This window comes from Schistocerca gregaria, chromosome X (genome assembly GCF_023897955.1).
Source record: "Schistocerca gregaria isolate iqSchGreg1 chromosome X, iqSchGreg1.2, whole genome shotgun sequence".
Lineage (NCBI taxonomy): Eukaryota > Metazoa > Arthropoda > Insecta > Orthoptera > Acrididae > Schistocerca > Schistocerca gregaria.
Genome location: NC_064931.1, coordinates 865464883 through 865476186, shown reverse-complemented (window position 1 = coordinate 865476186; position 11304 = coordinate 865464883). Strand labels below are relative to the sequence as shown.

Genomic DNA, 11304 nt, shown 5'->3' with positions numbered 1-11304 from the left:
GTTCTTAGTTATTCTGTATGTAAAAGTTGTTGTGGTTCCCCTCGGGAACGGAACTGTGTAGCGCGCGCAAATTGTGGATGGCCTAGGTAGAAAAGGTGGAACAAGAGTCAGTCGGGGACGAGCTACGAGTCGGGAGGAGCTACGAGTCGGGAGGAGCTATGAGTCGGGGACGAGCTATTAAACTGTGCACTGCCATGTAAATGTTGCATACTGTGCTGGTTCCAAGAGAGGCTTTTCCAGTGCCTCGGATGGATGGATAAACAGCTGGAACTATTCTGGAATTGGTATCTTTCATCGCCACCAAGAAATGACAGAGTTCAGCAATTCTACCTGCAATTCCACCTACCAACATGCAATCGCCACCACATTGCGCAATCACTGTAATGGAGCACTATAGTAATGTACAGTGAAGGATCAGCTTAATGAATGTGTTAGTGTGCTCAAATATAAGGTAATTTATAACTGAATTTATGTACCTACCTTGATTTTTCTCCTTATCATAACACCTCTCAGGTTCCTCTCTGTTTGAACTAAAGTGATTACCGAGTGTCCCTACTGAAAGAACATTAAAGACCAGTGTTTTGCTAATTAATGCCTCTTGAACATAGTATAAAGAAAGTTAAAGTTAATGTGGCAAGAGAGTGAGTTAAAGTTAATTATGCTTGCTGAAAATAATTTTCCTAGTAAAACTGCTTATTAATGTGTTGTTGCTAACTTCAAATTAGAAGTTCTTAAGACTGAGGCTTATAAAGTTTTGCTTAGTAAATGATCACATTACTGGCTGTTGTAAATCGCAGAAGGTGAGTCAGTATCTTACATATACGTTAATTTTGTCTCTCAATGTAGAAAAAGTGGAAAACTGCAGTGTGAAACGTTATATACTCATGTTTGGTAAGTGTTTGTCTCTCTTGTGTATTGGAAGTGCATATTAATAATATAACAGGATCCACAGTTTGCCTATTGTGTTAATGCTATGTAACAAGTAATGGGAAGACCACTAATTATGAAAATCATTATTTCTTTATTCAAATGATAGTGAGAAGCAACCTGTTAGTGGATTCCAATTAACTTTCATTTTCAATATTAAAGTATTTAACTGAGAGAGTCTTAACCTATATCCAATTAATGATTCTGCAGTGAATAGTAATAATAACGTTATAAAGACCATTCAGTTTGTGCAAGCCCTGAAAGTAATAGTGTGTTTCGGTATCTGTTATAATTTTGCAAATAGTTTGTGCTGCTCTAACTGTTAGTTTCAATCTTACAGTAAACATATGTATATGTCAAGAGTTCACTGCACTCGCCTGTGACAAAGTATCGGATGTGTTTACCCATTAAAGTTATTAATAACTATATTCTGGAACGAGAATGTTAATCATTCTCTTGCCTAGTTAGGCTGGCGACTGTTTTCTTTATCCGTTGAACAGTGCAGATAGGCAAAATTTTGTTTGTTACTCTTCAAATATTTACGTAATTCTGACTTTCATTTCCGATAAGCCACCTCCGTTAGGTACAACACAGTCAACATAACAAAATTCCTCTCATAGGGTAACAGTGCTCTGTTGCTTTAAACCATAATTGCTTTAACAAGATAGTTTTATTTCACAACCTGCTTCCAACTTTAAGGTAATGGTATAGCAGTAGCAGACAGACGGTAGTGTTATAGAATGTTCAGTGGTAGGATCTGTAGGAACTAAAAAGTTTAAGATTTTGTTGGACACAGGGGTGCAAGTGTCAGTGGCTACTAAGAATATAATGGGAGGAAGAAAGTTACACCCACCATGTTATAGGTTGCGTGGAGTGGGGGATAATGAGGTCATGCCTTTGGGGGCGTGACAGGACGTTGTTCGATTTGCATCTACAGACGGAAAAAAGTATAAGTAGCTAGCATTTTACAAACATAGAGTGAACACGAAACGTCCAGCGGCACGAACCTGTGCATTATTTGACTGAACGGATAGTGATAGTTCAGTTTAAATTGAAAATAAAAGGTGTCAATACTTAATAGCAACTAAAATGGACAGGAAACTAGAAATAAATCTAGACACGCGAGAACAGAATGCAATCGAGAGCAGTTCAGGCAGCACACCAACAGATGGCATTACGCGCGAGTTAAGTTACGTACATTATCACGCGGAAGTAAACAAACCGATCCAAGCTATGAACATTGCACACACTAAACAAGGCGAAACAGACGATGTTGCTAAAGACAATGGTTATGCTAACGAATCGAGGGATATGTTAGAATCACCGGAAACAGCAAGGGTTGTAGGATTTGAACCCAAAAGTGCAGTAGAAACTAAAAGTGAAAACAATCTAGATGTGACAGAATTGTTAAAAATGTTGTCTGCACAAATCGCAGCACGGGGGCAACAATTGACAGTGTGCTATGACGATATATCTACACAAATTGCAGCACTAGGGCAACAGTTTGCAGCGCACTATCATGATATGTCTGCACAAATGTCAGCACGAAGTAAACAAATCGAAATGCAATGCAACAGAATTATCGAAAAAATTGATGTCATTCAATCACGAACTTTCAAAGTCAGAATCGTGTGAATAGGTATTATTAAAAAATGAAAGTGATCCAGAAAATGCGAGTGAAAAGGAGGATATTTGTACTGTTAATGATGTGTATGAGGTCATAGACGTAGATGTGGGGGAGTTTATGATGAAATATGCCACGCAAAAGACTTGTGCACAGCTAATAATAGGTGAAGGTGATGTAAAGGAGGAAGTTAGTAAACATGACAATATAAACAGTGCAGGTGAAATTATTGTTGATGGAAACGTGTGTTGTGGCTCTGATGCAGAAGGGTCTGGTAGGGATTTCGCACGATTATCTGAAACTGATAGTAAAGGAATCAGTGAAACGAAGGTTATCAATGTATATGACAAGTATACTATGTACGAAACTATGGCTGGAATTGTCCAAAGTGCTACTACTGAAGTGCCTATGTGTCAAAACAGTATGCATTGTGTAGAAAGTAATTCAAAAAACGAAGTGGCTGAAACATCTAGTGATAATCTGCTCCACTGTTTAAAAGTTGCTTTCCTGCTCGAATCTGATGACGAAAATGAAATCAGTGATAGTTCAGATGATGAAGGGTATAGAATACCAATATGAATGAATATACTAACTTTCCCTATTGTTCAAAAGTCGCGTATTTAAAGGAATCTGATGGTGAGGAAGAGAGTTGTGATGACTCCAGTGAAGATGAATTTTCAGGTGTAAATGAAAGTGAATATACTTTTACTGAAAGAGGGTATGAGAAAATTAGTGACATTTTTCCAAAGCAAGATACAGAAAGTAGAACTGGGCCAAAACCGAAGGAATTATTAAGTAATGTAACACAGGGCCATAATTTGCAGGAACCTCCGGCTGATACTATACTAGGGCAAGCCTTAACAAATGTTCTGAAGGAGTGTGAATTACAGGAGCAAAAAGAACCATATGATAAAATAATAGCAGGACAGGAGATGATGTACCTTGCTAAAGGCTTTGAAATTCCAAAACCTAAAAAGCCACCTGATGAAACAAAACGTTGGCAAGATCTGAATAGCATAGTGAAAGATGTAGAAGATAGGAGGCCTAAAAAGCCACCAGATTTAAGTGACTGTTTATGAACCATAAAAGACTGCCTGGTTAATAAAGAGACTGGGGGCAGGATGCTGTATGTATATATACTGTTAATATAATGCATGACTATTATTATTGTATCTGAGTGTTACCTGAAAGTGAATTATTGTTTTGTTGATCCTGAGACCTGGGGCAGGTTGTTGTTTATTTACTATAGTGTACTGTTTGACTTTGCTTAAGGACTATATTTTCCATTGAATACTTATTGTTGCCAGTCTAATTATGAAGAGAGGGCCATGTAGTTTGAAAAACCTGAAAATTTTATGAATAATGTTGCTTCTAGTAACTCTAATGAAAGTGCAAAGGACTCCACAAGATAATAATTAATTTCTAATATACTGAAAGACCGTAAAAAGCTTATGTTTGCACCATGTTGTGTATTTAAAGGTGGTTATTGTTGTTGTTGTTGTTGTTGTTGTTGTTGTGGTCTTCAGTCCTGAGACTGGTTTGATGCAGCTCTCCATGCAGTTCTATCCTGTGCAAGCTTCTTCATCTCCCAGTACCTACTGCAACCTACATCCTTCTGAATCTGCTTAGTGTATTCATCTCTCGGTCTCCCTCTACAATTTTTACTCTCCAGGCTGCCCTCCAATACTAAATTGGTGATCCCTTGATGCCTCAGAACATGTCCTACCAACCGATTCCTTCTTCTGGTCCAGTTGTGCCACAAACTTCTCTTCTCCCCAATCCTATTCAATACTTCCTCATTAGTTACGTGATCTACCCATCTGATCTTCAGCATTCTTCTGTAGCACCACATTTCGATAGCTTCTATTCTCTTCTTGTCCAAACAAACTATTTATCATCCATGTTTCAATTCCATACATGGCTACACTCCAAACAAATACTTTCAGAAACGACTTCCTGATACATAAATCTATATTCGATGTTAACAAATTTCTCTTCTTCAGAAACGCTTTCCTTGCCATTGCCAGTCTACATTTTATATCCTCTCTACTTCGACCATCATCAGTTATTTTGCTCCCCAAATAACAAAACTCCTTTATTACTTTAAGTGTCTCATTTCCTAATCTAATTCCCTCAGCATCACCCGGCTTAATTCGACTACATTCCATTATCCTCATTTTGCTTTTGTTGATGTTCATCTTATATCCTCCTTTCAAGACACTGTCCATTCCATTCAACTGCTCTTCCAAGTCCTTTACTGTCTCTGACAGAATTACAATGTCATCGGCGAACCTCAAAGTTTTTATTTCTTCTCCATGGATTTTAATACCTACTCCAAATTTTTCTTTTGTTTCCTTTACTGCTTGCTCAATATACAGATTGAATAACATCGGGGATAGGGTACAACCCTGTCTCACTCCCTTCCCAACCACTGCCTCCCTTTCATGCCCCTCAACTCTTATAACTGCCATCTGGTTTCTGTACAAATTGTAAATAGCCTTTGGCTCCCTGTATTTTACCCCTACCACCTTTAGAATTTGAAAGAGAGTATTCCAGTCAACATTGTCAAAAGCTTTCTCTAACTCTACAAATGCTATAAACGTAGGTTTGCCTTTCCTTAATCTTTCTTCTAAGTTAAGTCGTAAGGTCAGTATTGCCTCACGTGTTCCAGTATTTCTACGGAATCCAAACTGATGTTCCCCGAGGTATGCTTATACTAGTATTTTGCAGCTGTGGCTTATTAAACTGATTGTTCGGTAATTTTCACATCTGTCAACACCTGCTTTCTTTGGGATTGGAATTATTATATTCTTCTTGAAGTCTGAGGGTATTTCGCTTGTTTCATACATCTTGCTCACCAGATGGTAGAGTTTTGTCAGGACTGGCTCTCCCAACACTGTCAGTAGTTCCAATGGAATGTTGTCCACTCTGGGGGCCTTGTTTCGACTCAGGTCTTTCAGTGCTCCTTCAAACTCTACTCGCAGTATCGTATCTCCCATTTTGTCTTCATCTACATCCTCTTCCATTTCCATAATATTGTCCTCAAGTACATCGCCCTTGTATAGACCCTCTATATGCTCCTTCCACCTTTCTGCTTTCCCTTCTTTGCTTAGAACTGGGTTTCCATCTGAGCTCTTGATGTTCATACAAGTGGTTCTCCTTTCTCCAAAGGTCTCTTTAATTTTCCTGTAGGCAGTATCTATCTTACACCTAGTGAGATAATCCTCTACATCCTTACATTTGTCCTCTAGCCATCCCTGCTTAACCATTTTGCATTTCCTGTCGATCTCATTTTTGAGACGTTTGTATTCCTTTTTGCCTGCTTCATTTACTGCATTTTTATATTTTCTTCTTTCATCAATTACATTCAATATTTCTTCTGTTACCCAAGGATTTCTACTAGCCCTCGTCTTTTTACGTACTAGAGCCTCTGCTGCCTTCACTACTTCATCCCTCAAAGCTATCCATTCTTCTTCTACTGTATTTCTTTCCCTCATTCCTGTCAATTTTTCCCTTATGCTCTCCCTGAAACTCTGTACAACCTCTGGTTCTTTCAGTTTATCCAGCTCCCATCTCCTTAAATTCCCACCTTTTTGCAGTTTTTTTCAGTTTTAATCTACAGGTCATAACCAATAGATTGTGGTCAGAGTTCACATCTGCCCCTGGAAATGTCTTACAATTTAAAACCTAGTTCCTACAGCTCTGTCTTACCATTATATAGTCTATCTGATACCTTTTAGTATCTCCAGGGTTCTTCCGTGTATACAACCTTCTTTCATGATTCTTAAACCAAGTGTTAGCTACGATGAAGTTGTGCTCTGTGCAAAATTCTACCAGGCGGCTTCCTCTTTCATTTCTTAGCCCCAATCCATATCCACCTACTACATTTCCTTCTCTCCTTTTTTCTACACTCAAATTCCAGTCACCCATGACTATTAAATTTTCATCTCCCTTCACTATCTGGTTAATTTCTTTTATTTCATCGTACATTTCTTCAATTTCTTCGTCATCTGCAGAGCTAGTTGGCATATAAACTTGTACTACTGTAGTAGGTGTGGGCTTCGTATCTATCTTGGCCACAATAATGCGTTCACTATGCTGTTTGTAGTAGCTTACCCGCATTCCTATTTTCCTATTCAGTATTAAACCTACTCCCGCGTTACCCCTATTTGATTTAGTGTTTATAACCCTGTAGTCACCTGACCAAAAGTCTTGTTCCTCCTGCCACCAACTTCACTAATTCCCACTATATCTAACTTTAACCTATCCATTTCCCTTTTTAAATTTTCTAACCTACCTGCCCGATTAAGGGATCTGACATTCCACGCTCCGATTTGTAGAACGTCAGATTTCTTTCTCCTGATAACGACATCCTCTTGAGTTGTCCCCGCCCGGAGATCAGAATGGGGGACTATTTTACCTCTGGAATATTTTACTCAAGAGGATGCCATCATAATTTAATCATACAGTAAAGCTACATGCCCTCGGGAAAAATTACGGCCGTAGTTTCCCCTTGCTTGCAGCTGTTCGCAGTACCAGCACAGCAAGGCCGTGTTGGTTATTGTTACAAGGCCAGATCAGTCAATCATCCAGACTGTTGCCCTTGCAACAACTGAAAAGCCTGCTGCCCCTCCTCAGGAACCACACGTTTGTCTGGTCTCTCAACAGATACCCCTCTGTTGTGGTGGTACCTCGGCTATTTGTATCGCTGAGGCACGCAAGCCTCCCCACCAACGGCAAGGTCCATGGTTCATGGGGGGGGGGGGGGGGGGGGTGTATTTAAAGGTACAGGTCCTCAAATGAAATGTAGTACCCTCAGGGGACATGCACTTATTGCATTGTCATAGGCTTAGCACCAGTGACCCGAGTCGTTGGCAGCACTACTTCCATTTCTTTTCGTGTTGCCAACCTTCCTCTTCATCATTCAGAACTTTTACTATCTTCTTTCCTTCTTCTCTATCAGAGTAGACAAAAAAGTGTGGAAATGATGTGAGATACTGTGTATTGCTTGTGGACAAGTAAATGAATAATTAAATTGGGTACACTAGAAAATGACCAAGAATAATGAAAGTATAATGGGTATTGTAAAGGAAAAATGCAATGGAAAAGTAATTGGAAAGAGAAAAGGTAAGAATACTAAAAACTTGTTAAATGAAATGTAAATGTTTTTTGAAAATAGGGACTAATATGGTGTTTAAAATCTGTATGTGTGTTTAAAACTGAGGAGATAAACCTGACTAAAGTAGGTGTTAGAGGTATGTGTCTAGTGCTACCAAAAGTGGGCAGAAAGCACTTGCAGTAGGATGTAAAATTATTGTTCTGATCTTCACATATCTGATGACCTAATTGTGTAAAAATTATTAAACTGAATACTGACTTTAAAAGAAATATTACTTAGTAAGCAAGTGGAGGGAAAAACTACAAATCTGGGACTCTCAAATAACTCCTGAACATTGTCCTTATACCAAAAATGTTATTTCAATTTTTCTTGATTAATGTATATGCTACCTGATGTTGTCATTTGAAAAGAAATGGTTTGGTTACCAGTGTCTAATTACTGTTTTGAAGTTACAGGTGCTATGATTTTTACCATTAATGCCATTTGTACCAAAGATGTCACATAATGATGAAAAATCTTGGAGATGATGACAATAAACTGCTCAGAATTATGTTGTTGGGCAACTAAACAAGACAAAAAGAATAAAAATGCTGTGGTCCTGAAGTTGAGGACTACCAAATATGCTATGTGAGCAGTGGCCAAAGGACTTGCCATTGTGGGGCAAGAAGTTGATAAGTGATCATGAACTGCTTAACCTAGAGGATGGGGCAGTGTGTTAATTTAAAAATGTGTTCTTTTGGTGTTCTTAATCTAAATTGTGTTTTTGTGCCAAAATGTTTACATACAAAGACTACCAAACCAATAATGGGCAGTATGAGTAACATGGATTGCTTATGCTGAGGCAAGCAGTGAATTAAGTTAGGTTTATTGGTCAATGTGTTATGAACTGATTATTCTTACTGAAGTCAGTAAAAAGTTATTATAAAATATATATGGATTCTTATTCAAATGAGTGAAGATGTTTTGAGACTAGGTTTTCTGATGTAACTTGAAAATTGGACTGGTTTGCTTTAAAATACAGCAGTGATGATTAAAGATAGATTCTGAATAGGTTAGTGTGTTTATGTGCAACAAACAGTTTGGACTGCTATTAATGAAGAGCAGCTATAAAGTTAAAAATTTTGAAAAAAAAAATCCTTAAAAAGTTGATTTTGTATTTAAATAATCAGCTGACAAAGTTTCTCATAGCTGTTCATCTAAATATTTCTGCATATGTGGATGCAAACTGAAAATTTTAATATTTCATTAATTACTGAACCTTGTGAAATGTACTATGATCATTAACATGCTTGTTTGTGTGTGAATAATTACTTTCTTTGAAAATATTGAAAGTAAATTTGTGTTTTGTTAAGTAAGAATGCCACTGTGCTGTTGTGTATGTATATTTTTTTTCTAGAATACTATACCTATTGTACTAATGTGCAGATTATTTTGTATACTGCTTCTCTGCCAGTGATGTCGTATCTATGTGGAAGACCCAGAACATTTAATGTATGCCCTGTGTACGGATGCAAAATTAATTTCCTAAAACCAGTCTGAGAATGAAAATTACTGTAAATGCTTTATTTTGAAAATGTTTTTGGAAAAAATGTATGAAATTTCTTAGTGTATACTGTATGGTTGTAATATGTATTTTTTTTGTCCCAACTGAAGTTGGATGCATTTTTTATTATTTTTTTAAAATTATTATTTTATTTTATATAATTCCCCCCCCCCCCCCCCCCCCCCCCCCCACTTGAAGTATCCCTTATGGGAAACTTCAACGAAACATGGGGCATATGTAACACCATAGCTCTAATGCTGTACTGATTTATTTTGCTTTTGTTTTATTTAATGTTACATCGTCGAATTCTGTAAATGTTGTTTGATTGAATCGATAACACTAAATTGTATACTCCTTTCTTTGTTAAATCTTTGATGTCATGATTTGATTCTATGCATTGTAGTATATCTGTCATTTAAATTCTTTGTCCCATTTGGAGGGAACAAAACTTACTGTATATAATTGTAATTTCCATGTGAATAATTTTTTGTAGAAATGTCAATATGTGCAAATGTTCTGTTTTATTTAATGTATTTGGTTACTGTTATGTAAACTGCTGATCCTCACTTAGGGTTCTTAGTTATTCTGTATGTAAAAGTTGTTGTGGTTCCCCTCGGGAATGGAACTGTGTAGTGCGCGCAAATTGTGGTTGGCCTAGGTAGAAAAGGTGGAACAAGAGTCAGTCGGGGACGAGCTACGAGTCGGAGACGAGCTGCAAAACTGTGCACTGCTATGTAAATGTTGCATACTGTGCTGGTTCCAAGAGAGGCTTTTCCAGTACCTCGGATGGATGGATAAACAGCTGGAACTATTCTGGAATTTGTATCTTTCATCGCCACCAAGAAATGACAGAGTCCAGCAATTCTACCTGCAATTCCACCTACCAACATGCAATCGCCACCACATTGCGCAATCACTGTAATGGAGCACTATAGTAATGTACAGTGAAGGATCAGCTTAATGAATGTGTTAGTGTGCTCAAATATAAGGTAATTTATAACTGAATTTATGTATCTACCTTGATTTTTCTCCTTATCATTACACCTCTCAGGTTCCTCTCCATTTGAACTAAAGTGATTACCGAGTGTCCCTACTGAAAGAAAATTAAAGACCAGTGTTTTGCTAATTAATGCCTCTTGAACATAGTATAAAGAAAGTTAAAGTTTATGTGGCAAGAGAATGAGTTAAAGGTAATTATCAGAATGAGATTTTCACTCTGCAGCGGAGTGTGCGCTGATATGAAACTTCCTGGCAGATTAAAACTGTGTGCCCGACCGAGACTCGAACTCGGGACCTTTGCCTTTCGCGGGCAAGTGCTCTACCAACTGAGCTACCGAAGCACGACTCTCACCCGGTACTCACAGCTTTACTTCTGCCAGTATCCGTCTCCTACCTTCCAAACTTTACAGAAGCTCTTCTGCGAAACATGCAGAACTAGCACTCCTGAAAGAAAGGATACTGTGGAGACATGGCTTAGCCACAGCCTGGGAGATGTTTCCAGAATGAGATTTTCACTCTGCAGCGGAGTGTGCGCTGATATGAAACTTCCTGGCAGATTAAAACTGTGTGCCCGACCGAGACTCGAACTCGGGACCTTTGCCTTTCGCGGGCAAGTGCTCTACCAACTGAGCTACCGAAGCACGACTCTCGCCCGGTACTCACAGCTTTACTTCTGCCAGTATCCGTCTCCTACCTTCCAAACTTTACAGAAGCTCTTCTGCAAAACATGCAGGACTAGCACTCCTGAAAGAAAGGATACTGTGGAGACATGGCTTAGCCACAGCCTGGGGGATGTTTCCAGAATGAGATTTTCACTCTGCAGCGGAGTGTGCGCTGATATGAAACTTCTACATCTACATCTACATCCGTACTCCGCAAGCCACCTGACGGTGTGTGGCGGAGGGTACCCTGAGTACCTCTATCGGTTCTCCCTTCTATTCCAGTCTCGTATTGTACGTGGAAAGAAGGACTGTCGGTATGCTTCTGTGTGGGCTCCAATCTCTCTGATTTTATCCTCATGGTCTCTTCGCGAGATATACGTAGGAGGGAGCAATATACTGCTCGACTCCTCGGTGAAGGCATGTTCTCGAA

General features: G+C 38.6%; 2 non-coding genes across 2 annotated transcripts; both read right to left on the bottom strand.

Annotated features, from left to right (window-relative positions):
• Nucleotides 1-10479: 10479 nt before the first annotated feature.
• Trnas-cga (transfer RNA serine (anticodon CGA)) lies at nucleotides 10480-10554 on the bottom strand. Its single transcript has one exon. It is a non-coding gene; the product is annotated as a tRNA-Ser (tRNA).
• A 225-nt stretch (nucleotides 10555-10779) lies between these two features.
• Trnas-cga (transfer RNA serine (anticodon CGA)) lies at nucleotides 10780-10854 on the bottom strand. The gene has a single exon. It is a non-coding gene; the product is annotated as a tRNA-Ser (tRNA).
• Nucleotides 10855-11304: the final 450 nt, after the last annotated feature.